Source organism: Crocuta crocuta, unplaced genomic scaffold (genome assembly GCF_008692635.1).
Source record: "Crocuta crocuta isolate KB4526 unplaced genomic scaffold, BGI_CrCroc_1.0 scaffold52, whole genome shotgun sequence".
In the NCBI taxonomy this organism is placed as follows: domain Eukaryota; kingdom Metazoa; phylum Chordata; class Mammalia; order Carnivora; family Hyaenidae; genus Crocuta; species Crocuta crocuta.
Window position 1 is genome coordinate 1,509,621 of NW_027528617.1, and position 13,687 is coordinate 1,523,307.

The window sequence follows — 13,687 nt, forward strand, 5'->3', positions numbered from 1 at the left end:
TGTTTTTTTCAGAAATCCAGGCTGAGGGGGTAGATTAGGTAAATTCTAAACACCTCTGGCTCCCAGTTACTGCTCTGTAATTATTCTCTAACTTTAATGCATGTTGTGACTTTTCCCTATTCTCTTACTCTTTTTAGACTGCCCTGTCCTAGGGTACCAACATAAGTCAAAATTTTACTGGAGGTCTAGAGCAAAAGACCACTATGTAGGAACTTAAAAGCTTAACATGGATGCACCATTATCTTATTATTTGGGGAGTTCTTTTTGGCTTTATAAAAAAGTTATCAGTATATAATCTTCTGAAACTTGCTTTTCTTCATCATGTTTCTAAAATTTATCCATATAATGGCAGCTTCAACAATAATGATAATGTTCTCATTCTTAAGGTGGGTGATGAGTTCACAAGTGTTTGTTTTATCATGTTCCAAAATTAAATATCATTATAGATTATTTCATATGTATCAAATATTACATCCTAAAAACATTTTAACTAAATATTAGCCACCTTGTTTCTTAAAATGACAACAGCTTTTAACACCTCTGGGAACTTCATCCTCCATCCAACTTCTCCATTTGTTCCAAGGGGCTCAGTAGAAGACCAAATTACTTGGCTCCAATCTCCCTTCCTTGCCCTTCTCAATTGCTTTCCTCTATGTTTAGATCTTTAATCCTTGGATTCCTGTTACTAATTCTTCTAAATGTGCATTCAATATTAACTTGTAATAAACAACCCCAACTCTGAATTCACAGTGGCTTAATTCAAAACTCTAATTCATGTAAAATTTGGAGCTGAAGTTCCTAGCTAGGTGGTCTTTAAGTAATCAGGTTTCAGGTTTCATGTTCTTTCCATTGTGTGTTCCACCATCTTAAATTCTTTCCCTTCCTGCTGTGTGGTTGAGGGGAGAGAGCAAACAAGATCATGTGGAGACTTTTATGGTCAGGCTTGGAAGTGGCATACATTGCTTCAATTCATCGTCCATTCAAAGAGTTCAGTGACACAGCCCACCCAGACTCCAAGGGCTACTGGGAAATATAGTCTTCCTCTGTGTACAGAAGAAAAATTAAATAGTTCAGTAAACTCTCAATATTGTCTCTGGCCTTCTTTTGCTTCTCTACGCTGTTCAAGCTACTGTGGGAGACGGGGAGTCATGGGTAGGAGTCTATATATACAATATACAAGTAGAATATCTGGCTATTTTCTATACAAAATGGAATTCTTTATATGAATCAATTTGTCACAACCATTTAATGGGGATGAGGGCATTCTCAGATAATAACACAAGTTTTCCTTAGCAGCACTTATTTTGGTACGGACATTCCTTATCACAGGAAAAAGAAGAGATCAGAATCAAGAAATTAACTGAAGTTCTGGGCCCATTAATTTTTTCGGTTAGTTTCAGAGTCAGTTGCCTTGAAAACCATGGGAGGAGTTTTAAGAGTGAAAAAGGTATCCTGAATTACAAAAGGCTTATTTTTGCATACAAAGAGTCATAGCCTAGAGGACTAATATGGAGTTTGTACCTTAGCCTTCGAGTAAAGAAAACCTAATCATGAAGAAAGATAAGTTATATCTATTCAAAAGGAGGTTCTGTCAACCAGTGGGTAAGAAAGGACGAATTGAAGGTGACTTAGGGGAGTTTACATATTGAGAGCTACTTGAGAAAAGATCTATGCTCCATCTCCTTTGGTAAATCCAGTTGGCAAGAATGACAGGAGGGAAGAAGGCATCTCTGGATATACTGATAGAAATCTGAGATGAGTGTGAAGAGGTTCCAGAACAGAAGGATCATTGCCTGGCTATCAAGAGTATAACCCAAAAGCTGGATAGAAAAGTCCTCCATCCAACACTACACTTGAAATAGTAATGGTTGAAGAGGGTGCCTAGATGGATAGGCTTGCAAGCTTCCTCATAAGATTCTCAGCACTCCAGAAAGGTGTGGATGCAGCAGCCAAGAGTTCCCTAGCAACCCTAGCAGAGTGCAGGCAAGACTGAGACTCAAAAGCCCCAAAAAAGGCCTTGCAGTGGGAATAAGAACTGGAGGCCATGATGAGGTGTGAATTTAGTATCAGAGACAGAAGCCAACACCCAAGACTAGGAGAAATGAGTGACGCCTCAATGGAAGCCAAAATTTAGAAAGTCCTGCAAGCCAGCTGACTGGATCCAAATGCCAGAAGGAAACACAAGATAACCATCATCGCCACCTCCCAAGGACCAGAATTACAGAGTCATAATCAACTAAGTTATCACCCAAAAGAGACTTAGAGTTTAACTGAAAGTGCTCCTTGCCTTAAGTTGGCAACGAGTTGACCCTCACTAACAAAAAATTGGGGACTTGAGTAAACTTATGTTACTTATAGGAAAACAAAGAATATTCCTTTTTTTTTTTGCACACTTAAGGTATAAGTTGTAACCATTTACAACTTTCTCTCTTCTCTTCAATATTTTTTTGACTGTGTATTGTGTTTTAGGTCCTGTGTTCTGTGTTAAGTATACAAAGATTAGTAAATCTATGTGCCTAACTCCTTTTATAGTCTTATAATGGAGTGAGTATGTTAGCTAGGCTACAGGACCTGTTGTATCTGAATATTTATATTAGAATACAAATATCCTAAACAGGGGTTTCAGAAATAAAGTTTATCTTGACCACACAGTGGTCTCAAGGTAAGCAGCCCTCAAAAGATATGGTAGCTCCACAGTATCAGGGACACAGGCCTCTTCTTCAGTGCTGTTCTGCCATCGTGGGGTGTTGCTCATATCTGCACAGTCAAAAGTGACTCACATAGCTGTATTCCAGTCACTAAAGAAGAAAAAAAGGAGTAAGGGAAGGGCTTTTACTTTAAAGAGCACAGCTCTTGGGGTGTCTGGGTGGCTCAGTCAGTTAAACGTCTGACTTGGCTCAGGTCATGATCTCGTGGTCTGTGAGTTTGAGCCCTATGTCAGGATCTGTGCTGACAGCTGAGAGCCTGGAGCCTGCTTCGATTCTGTGTCTCCCCTTCTCGCTGCCCCTCCCATGTTCATGCTCTGTTTCTCTCTGTCTCTTAATAATAAATAAACTTTTAAAAAGTTTAAAGAGCACAGTTCAGAAGTCGCACATGCCAATCTGTGCACAAAGTACTGACAAAGAACTCAGTCACATGGCCACACATACTGAAAGAAAGGCTGGAAAATGTAGTTCTCACTTGGGCAACCATATACCTAATTAAATCCTTGTTCTACATATGACAGACCAGGCATCAGGAGACAACTATAACATTTGCTTTAACTGCTTCTCTAGCTTCTCAGATATGCGTGATATGTTATCCAGCAAGGGAAAGACACTAGCTTCTGAAGGAAAAATAGAGAAAGGACAGAGGGAGGGGACAATATGCCTATCAGGGAAGCCTTCAGAGAAGAACTGATGCTTGAACTGAATCTCTAAGGTGAGTAGAAGTTCACTAAGAGGACAGAGCAGAATGAGAGCATTTAGAGAGAAGGAAAAGAAGAACATATGCAACATCACAGAAGTGTGAACTTTGTAGTTACATTTAGGGAATTGCAAATGGTTCAATGAGGTCAAAGCATATGAAAAAATCAATAGAGATGAGATTGGCTAGATATGAAGAAATCAGATAATAAACAGTCCTCCCTGGCCAAGAAGAATCTGGCCATTGTTCTGCAGGTGAAAAGGAAATGCTAATAAATTTTAAGTAAGGAAATGACACAATCATTTATATATTTAAAAGATTGTTCTTAAGACAATGCAGAGAATAAATGAGGCTGAAAACAGGAATATGATTTAAGAAGCAGCTGCAATTGTACAAAAACAAGATTACAAGAATAAAACTTAAGGCAAAAAAAAAGGTCAAAGAAATATGACCTTTAGGTGACAGATTCTGTAGGACTTGGCAACTAACTTGCAGTAGAAGTGAAGAGGCAGGAAGATTACTGGATGCCTGGGTGAATGCAGCTTAAGAGAGAGAACTCAAAACAGGGTTATGGTATGTTGAGTTTGAAGGTACTATGGATACTAAGAAACACCTAAGTTAAAGTGACCGATATTCATTTTTAAAAGTAAGGATTTGGGGGCGCCTGGGTAGCTTAGTCGGTTAATCGCTCAACTTCAGCTCAGGTCATGATCTCATGGTTCGTGGGTTCAAGCCCCGCGTCGGGCTCTGTGCTGACAGCCAGCTCAGAGCCTGGAGCCTGTTTTGGATTCTGTGCCTACCTCTCCCTCTGACCCTCCCCTGTTTACACTGTCTCTCTCTCTCTCTCTCTCAGAAATAAATAAAACTTTTTTTTTTTTAAAAAGTAAGGATTTGGAGCTCAAGGGGGAGACCTAAACTGGAAATGTGTAATTTGGGAGTCATCAGTGTGATATGGTAGTTGAAACATTTGTTATCAATCGATGAAAATATATAGCTTGAGAAGAAAGGGAAGGTTGCTTGGTATGCAACGCCAAGTAGTATGAGAGACCCTGTAAAGCTTTTTTTTTTTATTTATTTTTTTTAATTTATTTCTAGGAAAGAGAGAGACAGCGTGAGTGGGGGGGGGGGNAGAGACCGACGCGGGACTCGAACCCACGAACCGCGAGATCAAGACCTAAACGAAAGTCGGACGTTTAACAGACTAAGCCACCCAGGGACCCCCCCTGTAAAGCATTTCTAAAGGTTAGATTTCAAGGTTCTGGTCCACACGGGTAATTATTGTATTCAAATACATCAAAAGTCAATGTACTCTGGAGCTGGCAGTGAATAGGTAAGGAGAACAAATTTTGCTACTTTATGTTATAGGAGAAACAGAAGTTTAAAATAATTATGAAAATAAAGTGTGAATTAGGAGATCTGGATGCAAATCCTAGGTCTATCCCTTACTGGTGGATTGACTGTGGGCATGGAGGAAGCAGATTTTCAAAGAACAAGGAGAATCATGCACAGCAAGAAACAATGACAAGAAACTGAAGAAAAGACTGCCTGTATTTCCAATATGTTCTCAGTTAACTGGTTTTCTTCAGAATTCCTTCATTCTTACCTTTGAGTTCCTTCAAACACCATTGTAATAGATTTCCCTGTTTCCTTTTAGTCCAGAGTAAATGGATTTGTTCCTTGTGACAATAAGATCCTAATACACAGATACAATATCTTTTTAGAGAGAGAATTTTTTTTCTCCTACATGGATATGTGGTTTGTCTTAGTCCAAGACTGCCCTTTTGATTCAAGGCAAGGGGAAAAAATGTAAGAAGGAAAGGCAGTAGGAAAAACTAACCCTAACTTCTAGCAGAAATTCTTAGTTATTACTGTATATGCATTACCTCTCTTCCCTCAAAAAGAAAACACACGGGCACCTGGATGGCTCAGTCGGTTAAGCGTCTGACTCTTGATTTCAGCTCAGGTCATGAGTTCTTGGTTTGTGAGTCCAAGATCCCTGTCAGACATCTGCTTGGGATTCTCTCTCTGTCCCTCTCTCTCTGCCCCTGCTCCACTTGTGCACACACACTTTCTATCTCTCAAAATAAATAAATAAACTTAAAAAAAAAAAAGAAAACACACACTTCAATTGGTCATTGGTTGAAAGCACCTTTGCAGTCTCCCGTGTACTCGGATATGACATGTGACAAAGTTCTGGATGATGAGATATAAGTGGAAGATGATGTGGAACTTCCTAGAAGACTGCTGAAAGAACACTAACTCGTTCAGAAGGTATACTTTTGTCCTTTCTCCCCTCCTCCTCCCTGCATTCTGAGCAGCCGCCATGAGGGCAGGAGTTCTAGCACCATCTTGAACCAAGAGGCAACCTTGAGACCAAAAGCTATCCTCAGATGGTGGAACAGGACCACAGAAAGAGCCTAGGTCTCTTATGACCATAGAGTCACCATAAAAGCCCCGCTCTCTTTTCTGTGTTTTATTTTTATATGGAGAACAAATAAACTTCTAACTTATTTAAGAAGTGTAGAGAGCTTGCTATTATATGCAGTTAGACCTAATTGTAGCAGATATTAAAAAAATCAATATACCTGGGGGGCCTGGGAAGCTCAGTCGGTTAAGGTCATGACTTTGGCTCAGGTCATGATCTTACTGTTTGTGGGTTCAGGTTCCACATTAGACTCTGTGCTGACAGCTCGGAGCCTGAAAACTGCTTTGGATTCTGTGTCTCCCTCTCTCTCTCTGCCCCTCCCCCACTTGCAGGTATGCTCTCTCTCTCTCTCTCTCTCTCTGTCTCAAAAATAAACATTTTTTTAAATTTATAAAACAAATAAAAAATCAATATACTTTTGCATAATTTATATAGCTCCAATTCCTAACATTACTATTCTATTTATCACAGTGAGTGTTTTCTTAAAGTAAAAAATTATTTAGGGGCGCCTGGGTGTCTCAGTCGGTTAAGCGCTCGACTTCAGCTCAGGTCATGATCTCACAGTTCGTGGGTTCGAGCCCCGCATTGGGCTCTGTGCTGACAGCTAGCTCAGAGCCTGGAGCCTGTTTCAGATTCTGTACCTCCCTCTCTCTCTGACCCTCCCCTGCTCGTGCTGTCTCTCTCTCTCTCTCAGAAATAAACAAAACATTTTTAAAAATTATTTAAGAACTCGTCTTCCTCACATTTCTTTGTAGGAGAAATCAAAGTGATGAAATGGGAAATAATCAGCCAAAAAATTAAGAAACCTGTATTTAGATGCTCATTATATTACTTTATTAAGTAATATATCTTTGGGCACTTTGCTAAACTTTAAAATGAGGGATTTGAAGTATAAGGTCTCTAAGATCCTTTCCAACTGCAAAAACTTCTCTTATCCTATATGTCTTGCATTCACAGGATTATTGAAAAGATCAAATATATGATCATTATTTAGTAAATACATAGCACTCTGCCAGGCACTTTGCAAATGTTAATTTAATCATCACAGCAAACGCACTAGGTAGGTGCTACCCGTTTTACAGATAAGGAAATGGAGGTGTAGAGAGGTTAAATAGCAGCTACTATTTGGCAGAAAGTGGACTCAAACCCAGGAAGTCTGACTGGGTCTCTGATCTGAAGCCTATCCCATCCTGCCTCAAGTAAGCGCTACTTAACCAGGAGACTATAGTTACTCAAGTACAAAGGACTTAAAGAACCTAGCAGGATCTGTACATTTTAGTTATAAAATATTTCTGACCTTGATTTCTTCCAACCCTTTCAACTCCAAACTGACAGGAAGCTCTTCCTGCAACAGAGCTTTCACAAGGGTGCCTGCGGCATGCTCTGAACTAAATAAGATGCACTGTTCCCCTGTGAAGCAGTATTGAAGAAAGGTTCTCAGAACAGCCTGGGTAGGGAGGATGCTCATTGTTTCTAATAAATCAAAATTTTATTTTAAATAATCAGATAAATGAATAAATAAACCATTGCCTGTCATTTTTTTCAAGCCCCGGTGTCCAATTGATCTCGCCGCTGCCACACAGCAGATGCGCTGCGCTCTGGCATGCCTGACGCTGAACTTCCATCTATCAGTGGCTCCTGCACTATCCCTCCTAATTTCCTTGGCATGTGAATATTGGGTTTCGCATAGAAATGCAAAAAATGTCTTTAGGCTCATTTCTACATGAAATACAATATATTTGCCAGATAAGCTGGACCCTGATATTATTCATAAATCAATTATGTTTATGCTTAGCCAAGAAAGTACTAAAATCTTTCCTCATTTTGAAATCCAATCTGATATTCACAGTAATTATGCTGCCTTTCATATGAATCACTGTCTCATACTGTAATCGTTTGTACTATGGCTGATTCATTTTCTGCCTTATAGTATTTGAAATGATCATTTCACTTGTGGTAGGATTTGGGAAGTTATTGAAGTAAATCCTTTTATTCACTAGACTTTCCTTTCTATTTTTCTAATCTCATCTTCAGTCTCTTTGTTCAGATTTTACACCAAAGTTTGTTGAAAGCTGTAGCAAGTAGAAGAAGAACAAACCATTAAGTCTCACTGAAGCCAGCAAAGCCATACAAATGGATAGTGAACCCTCTCTCTCCACCACTTTTTCTTGATCTTGCCTTTCCTACCAGAGTCACATGACACCAGCCCTCTTACTTTTTTCCTTCCATCTCTCTGAAATACTGCTATGTTAATATTATGTGCCAAAATGCTTTTTTAAGTCTTTATTTCTATTTATTTAAGTCTTTATTATCCAAATATACACAAATGTGTTATTTTCTAGGTATCATATACCTCACCATTTTCGAAAAGCCACATTTAAAGACAGATGTCCGTTGCCCTGGCACCTCCAATGACACATTATTCTATGCATATTAAAAAGGTGTCATGGGATCATCTCTGGTTCAGATCCTCTGGAATGTAATGCTTGGTCTTGGGATTATGCCCTGCTGCCCTTTCCGCATTAAATGCTCCACTATCAGGATGAATGGAAACAGGTGGAACCGTCACAAAGAAGACCACCTGACTCAGGCTGCCAATCCCCAGGTGGAATGTAAAGAGATGGGAAAACAAGAGCGTTTGTCATCACTATGAGAAAGCATAATTTTAAACATAATTTAAAAAGGAGTGATGTGGGGCGCCTGGGTGGCTCAGTCGCTTAAGCATACAACTTTGGCACAGGTCTTGATCTCAGGATTCATGAGGTTGAGCCCTGGGCTCTCTGCTGTCAGTGCAGAGCCCGCCTGAGATTCTCAGTCTCCTCCTCTCCCTGCCCCTCCCCCGTTTGTGCGTGAGGCGCACATTCTCGATCTCTCTCAAAAAGTAAACATTTAATAAACAAATAAATAAATTAATTAATAAAAAGGGGGAACGTGCCACTGCAGATATTAGTAAGGATTACTCCAGGGAGAAATTCCTTTCCACGGCCACAGTCACAAGCTATTTCACATCCTTGATAGCTTTACTTTAAGAGGAGTTGTTTATATTTTACTCATTTAAGAGCTATCCCTTGCCCAGGAAACTGACTAAAGCTTGTCCTCTCTTCGCATTTGAAGTATTGGGCTCTTCATTTTAAAATATTAAGCATGAAATTCCATCTTCGTAATGAGAGTGTCCATTTGTTGAATGTTTACCATGTGTAGGATGGTGTGCTAAAACCTTTATAGTCACAATCTCATTTGAAATGTAAAACAACCTCTTGAGGTTATCAACCCCTCTTTTATAGATGAGGAGATAAAACATCACACAAATATTAAAGGGAAGATGCATTTCAAAACCTAGGCTTTGGGGACTCCAAAACCCATGTTTTTAACTACCATCTCCTGTTGTATTTGCTTTTGCACCCATGCGTTTATTGTCCAAGAGCTATGCCCACGTTTTCCCCATGTCATGGCCAGCATGTCTTGCTTTAATAAGTTGGTTTTTAGAAACTTCCTTTTTTTGCTTTCCATTTTCAATGCTCACAGCATTGTTTTGTTTCTTTTTTTTTTAATGGAGTTAGAGTAAGAATGGAATAATGACATTATCCAAAAGCAGAATTTATGCTAAATTGTTGAATTTCAACATTTGCTTTATCAACACACACATAAAAGATCCAAGGGATCTTATATTGGCTGAAGATGATCCTGCATTTCATAAAATGACTGGTTTTATAAGCTACAACAGAGCAACAGACCAGCTGGTCTTAAAATGGGTAATTCACTAGTCAACCCCTCCCCCACCCTTGGCTTCTTATATGGAGCTGCCATGACATCTAGTGGCCAAAGATTAGGGGAGATATTCTTAAGCCATAAAGCATGTGGGAGCTCTAATTTAGAAACACATTTACAATCTTACATAGCTAGTAAAATTTTAAATTAGTACAGTTCTTCACAACTTTTCAACTCACTGTTGTATCAGTTTGTGGACTTGAATGCAATGTCTTTCCTATATTTAAATGTTTTAATATTGATTATAATTATTATACTAAAGCCATGGATTATTATGAGTACAGGAATGAATAATAGGATTTGATTCTTTGTGTTTTCACTTCTACAAGAATAATATTTTTATAAAGATTTTTTAATGTTTATTTATTTTTGAAAGACAGAGACAGAGAGAGGGAGAGAAGAAGGGCAGAGAGAGAGGGAGAACCAGAATCCAAAGCAGGCTCCAGGCTCTGAACCTTTAGCACAGAGTCTGATATAGGACTCGAGCTCATGAACCCCAAGATCATGACCTGAGCCAATATCAGACACTTAACCAATTGAACCACTCAGGCACCCAAGAGCAATAATGTTTAGATTAAATATCAATCTTTAAATCAAACTTAAATTTTGAGAGTCTAAGCAAACAAGTAATGAATTTGCATTATCTCTAATAAATTAAATGATTAACATAAAGGTCTATTCTCAATGCCTTTTGCTAAGTTAATTGAAGGGTGTTTTCTGTCCAATTAAAATACAGTTAGTGCCACTATATAAAAAGAAAAACAGATATTGGTTTTAAAAGAAAACAACTAAAATTGAACTCTCTGTGGCCATTTTCAGCAATTTTTTTTAATTCAAAGTTACAGTCTCTAGTAATTAAGTTTTCTGTAGCTTAAGCTAAAATAAAATGATCCATGGAAACCACCATATCCAAATGATCAGAAAGAATTTTTAAAATATTCTCTCTAATGTAATTTCTCAGTCTAAGAAATGCCAAAAGCAGCGTCTGAAAGAAGTATGGTGCATGAGTGGTTTATTAAAGATTACAGGAGCAGGAGTGAGGGACGAGAAGGGCAAGAAGGGACAAAAATGCATAGAAGTGGAGGGATGGCTAACACAAAGTTGCAACATGGAATCAATCACCAGTGGGTACAACCAGATGCTAGATCTCTGGGACCTTCTGAAAAGACCTCAGACTTTTCAGCACAGTATCTCCAAAGTACCTGCTAGACGGATAAAAGGGTGAAGCATTTATCTGTCAATACACACCCCACAATGGTCAAGGTTTGCCCCATATGTCACAAATTCCCAAACTTCCAGATTGCTCATGTCTGTTCAAGCATCCCAGGATGTAGGTTTATAGAGAAAGTTCATATGGGCTGTGGCAAGGCACTTCTGGTTACAGATACACAAAGCAGGTCAAAGTCTGTGCAGAACTGATCCAAATATCCATGACTGGAAAAAAGGATGAGGCTAAGTGGACCTAGAGTGTGGTACACAAGAGATGTCCAATGCATATGCATGCGACATCTGTGTTATGTTCATAATAAATAGGCCATTCTGATTCATTGATATGGAATACCTTTGTATTTTATGGCCATTACTAATATTAACTGATATAATCATCACTCTGGCCAATGCATAGCAGGAGTCAAATTACAAAAAGATCTTGAATTAGTCGTAAAATCCATTCATCTTCACTGACAATTATTTTAGCAGTGTTAGACCAAATAATGTTCCTAGTAGGAAATGCCATGTGGAAATATTTTAATCTTATAAAACGCCAACATTTAGAAATGAATTTTCTCAATGTGAAATCCTGATATGCTAGGAATAACTGACTCCTGGGAAGAAAGTCTGGTAAGCTTTCATAGACCTCCCAAGACCAGCTGTTTTCCAACTAGAAGAGAAACTTAAAAGAAAGTGAGAGCAAGAAATAGAAGAAAATATTAAAATTTTCCCTCAAATAATGAAAAAGATTTCCCAAAAGATATATTTAGATTTTACCTGACAAAGGAAGATTGGTAGTTCTAGTATTTTGTGTGTCCTTGTAGTGCTCAAACTGACCACTTTGTCATCCTCAAAAAGTTAAGCTTTTGTTGGATACTTTCTTCATTACTGTTAACGAATTCAATTCAAGGTAAGTTAAAGACTTAAATGTAAAAATAAATAAAATCATTAAATTCCTCTAAGACAACATAGTTGAATTTTTTAAAATAATCTTTAGGATGAAGAAGGCTTTTTCAGATAGAAATGTTAAAAGATGAGTAAATTTCCTTAAATGGTAAAGCATTATATGGTAGAAAGAAATGCCAAACAAAATATTTGTAGTATGTATGACAGACAAGTAATTAATATCTGTAATATTAAAAGTCTTCTATCAAAAACAAATAAATAAAATAGTAACATCATAATAGAATATACCAAATAACTAGAATATACAGTTAAAGAATAGAAAAGTAAAATATAGATAACATGAAAATATATCAATAGCTAGCATTTGAGAGTAAGTTTACCAGGACATGTTGAAAGAACTTCATGTGTACTAAATCATTTAATCCTCACAGCAATCCTACAGGTTTAGTATTATTATTATCACCATTTTAAAAAAAAATTTCTAGGAGAGAGAGAGACAGCGTGAGCAGGGGAGGGTCAAAGAGAGAGGGAGACACAGGCTCCGAAACAGGCTCCAGGCTCCGAGCTGGCAGTCAGCACAAAGCCCGACGCGGGGCTCGAACCCACGAACCGCGAGATCATGACCTAAGCGAAAGTCGGACGCTTAACCGACTAAGCCACCCAGGCGCCCCTTATTATCGCCATTTTGCAGATGAGTAACCCAAGACATTGAAAGATTAAATAATTGGCACAAGATCAAAAAGCTGTTAAGTGATAAAACTAGGATTTGAACTCACATAGTCAGACTCCAGAGCCTGGGATCCTAACCAACTGCACACCTTCATTATTAATCCAAAATGCAAAAGCAAACAACGATATACTACTTTACACCTAGTCAACTGATAACGATCTTAAAGATTTTCAACATTCTGTAGACACTCATAGATTATTGATGAGTGTCAATTGATACGATCTTTCTTGAAGGCACTCTGGCAATATACATCAACATTAAATGTCATCTCTGTGTCCCTAACACCCTTCCTCTAATAGCATATCCCAGGGAAATAAAGAATCAATCAGATGTCTAAACAAAAATGTTCTTTAAAACATTACTAAATATACGAGCAAGGAGCAAGAAGGAAATGGAAACAAACACAATGTCCATCAGTGGAATAGTAGCTAAATAGATTAATAGCATAGCTATACAATGAACAAATATACACCCTTAAAAGGGTGATCTATTTACTGACATGGAGAATTCTGACAATCATGGAGTATAAATTCTAATAACAAACCAAGGTAGAGAAAATATTTTTCAACTTTTTGCTGTCATATGTCATGAGAGATTTTACACAGTCCACAATTAAAAGTCACTCACTGAGTCAACAATTCTCAGTTGGTTAGGTGAAAGGCGCAGTCCCCAGTTACAAACCATTGATGTATAGTATGAGCACATACATAAATATAAACATACACATGTACTTGATATAGTAAAGTACATAAATATAAATACATATATATTTTATATATAATTATATCACTCTGTATGTGCATATTTGCCAAAAATAAATCTGAATGGATTGTATGAATTTTCTATAAAATCGAATATTCGCTATCAAATCAGAAAATAAAGTTATTTTTCACCTGGAAAAAGAATTAATAGTTTGATATATTATTCTTAAGCTGAAGAAGACAAACAATCTTTGTTTCCCCACAGGCCATCTAAGTTTATAGACACCTTATGACCAGATTTCTCTTCTTTCATCTGCTGGGTTGCTACCATACTTGTGGGCCTTCAAATAAGGGCCAATATATGTAAAATGAATGCTTCCTTTATCAATGACACCATAAATATTAAGGCTAAATAATGAAAACACAGAAGGAAAAAATGCTGACCTGCTTTGTGACTTTCAAAGAGCCATCTTCCTCCTCCCATAAGAGGTAACTCCTTACATTCCTTAAGGCTTTAGCAGATCCTTGTTCCCTGGAGGAGAA

At 37.9% G+C, this 13,687-nt stretch overlaps 1 long non-coding RNA gene across 2 annotated transcripts in view; it reads right to left on the reverse strand.

The window, feature by feature from the left end:
- Window positions 1–13,687, reverse strand: part of LOC144224146 (uncharacterized) — a 524,297-nt gene that overhangs the window by 420,871 nt on the left and 89,739 nt on the right. The window contains exon 1 of one of the 2 annotated variants that reach the window (XR_013332957.1): window positions 13,589–13,669. The exons of the other annotated variant lie outside the window; for it this stretch is intronic. This is a non-coding gene — a long non-coding RNA (uncharacterized LOC144224146). Of the gene's footprint in view, window positions 1–13,588; window positions 13,670–13,687 lie in introns of those variants that run through there. 2 annotated transcript variants of the gene reach the window in all.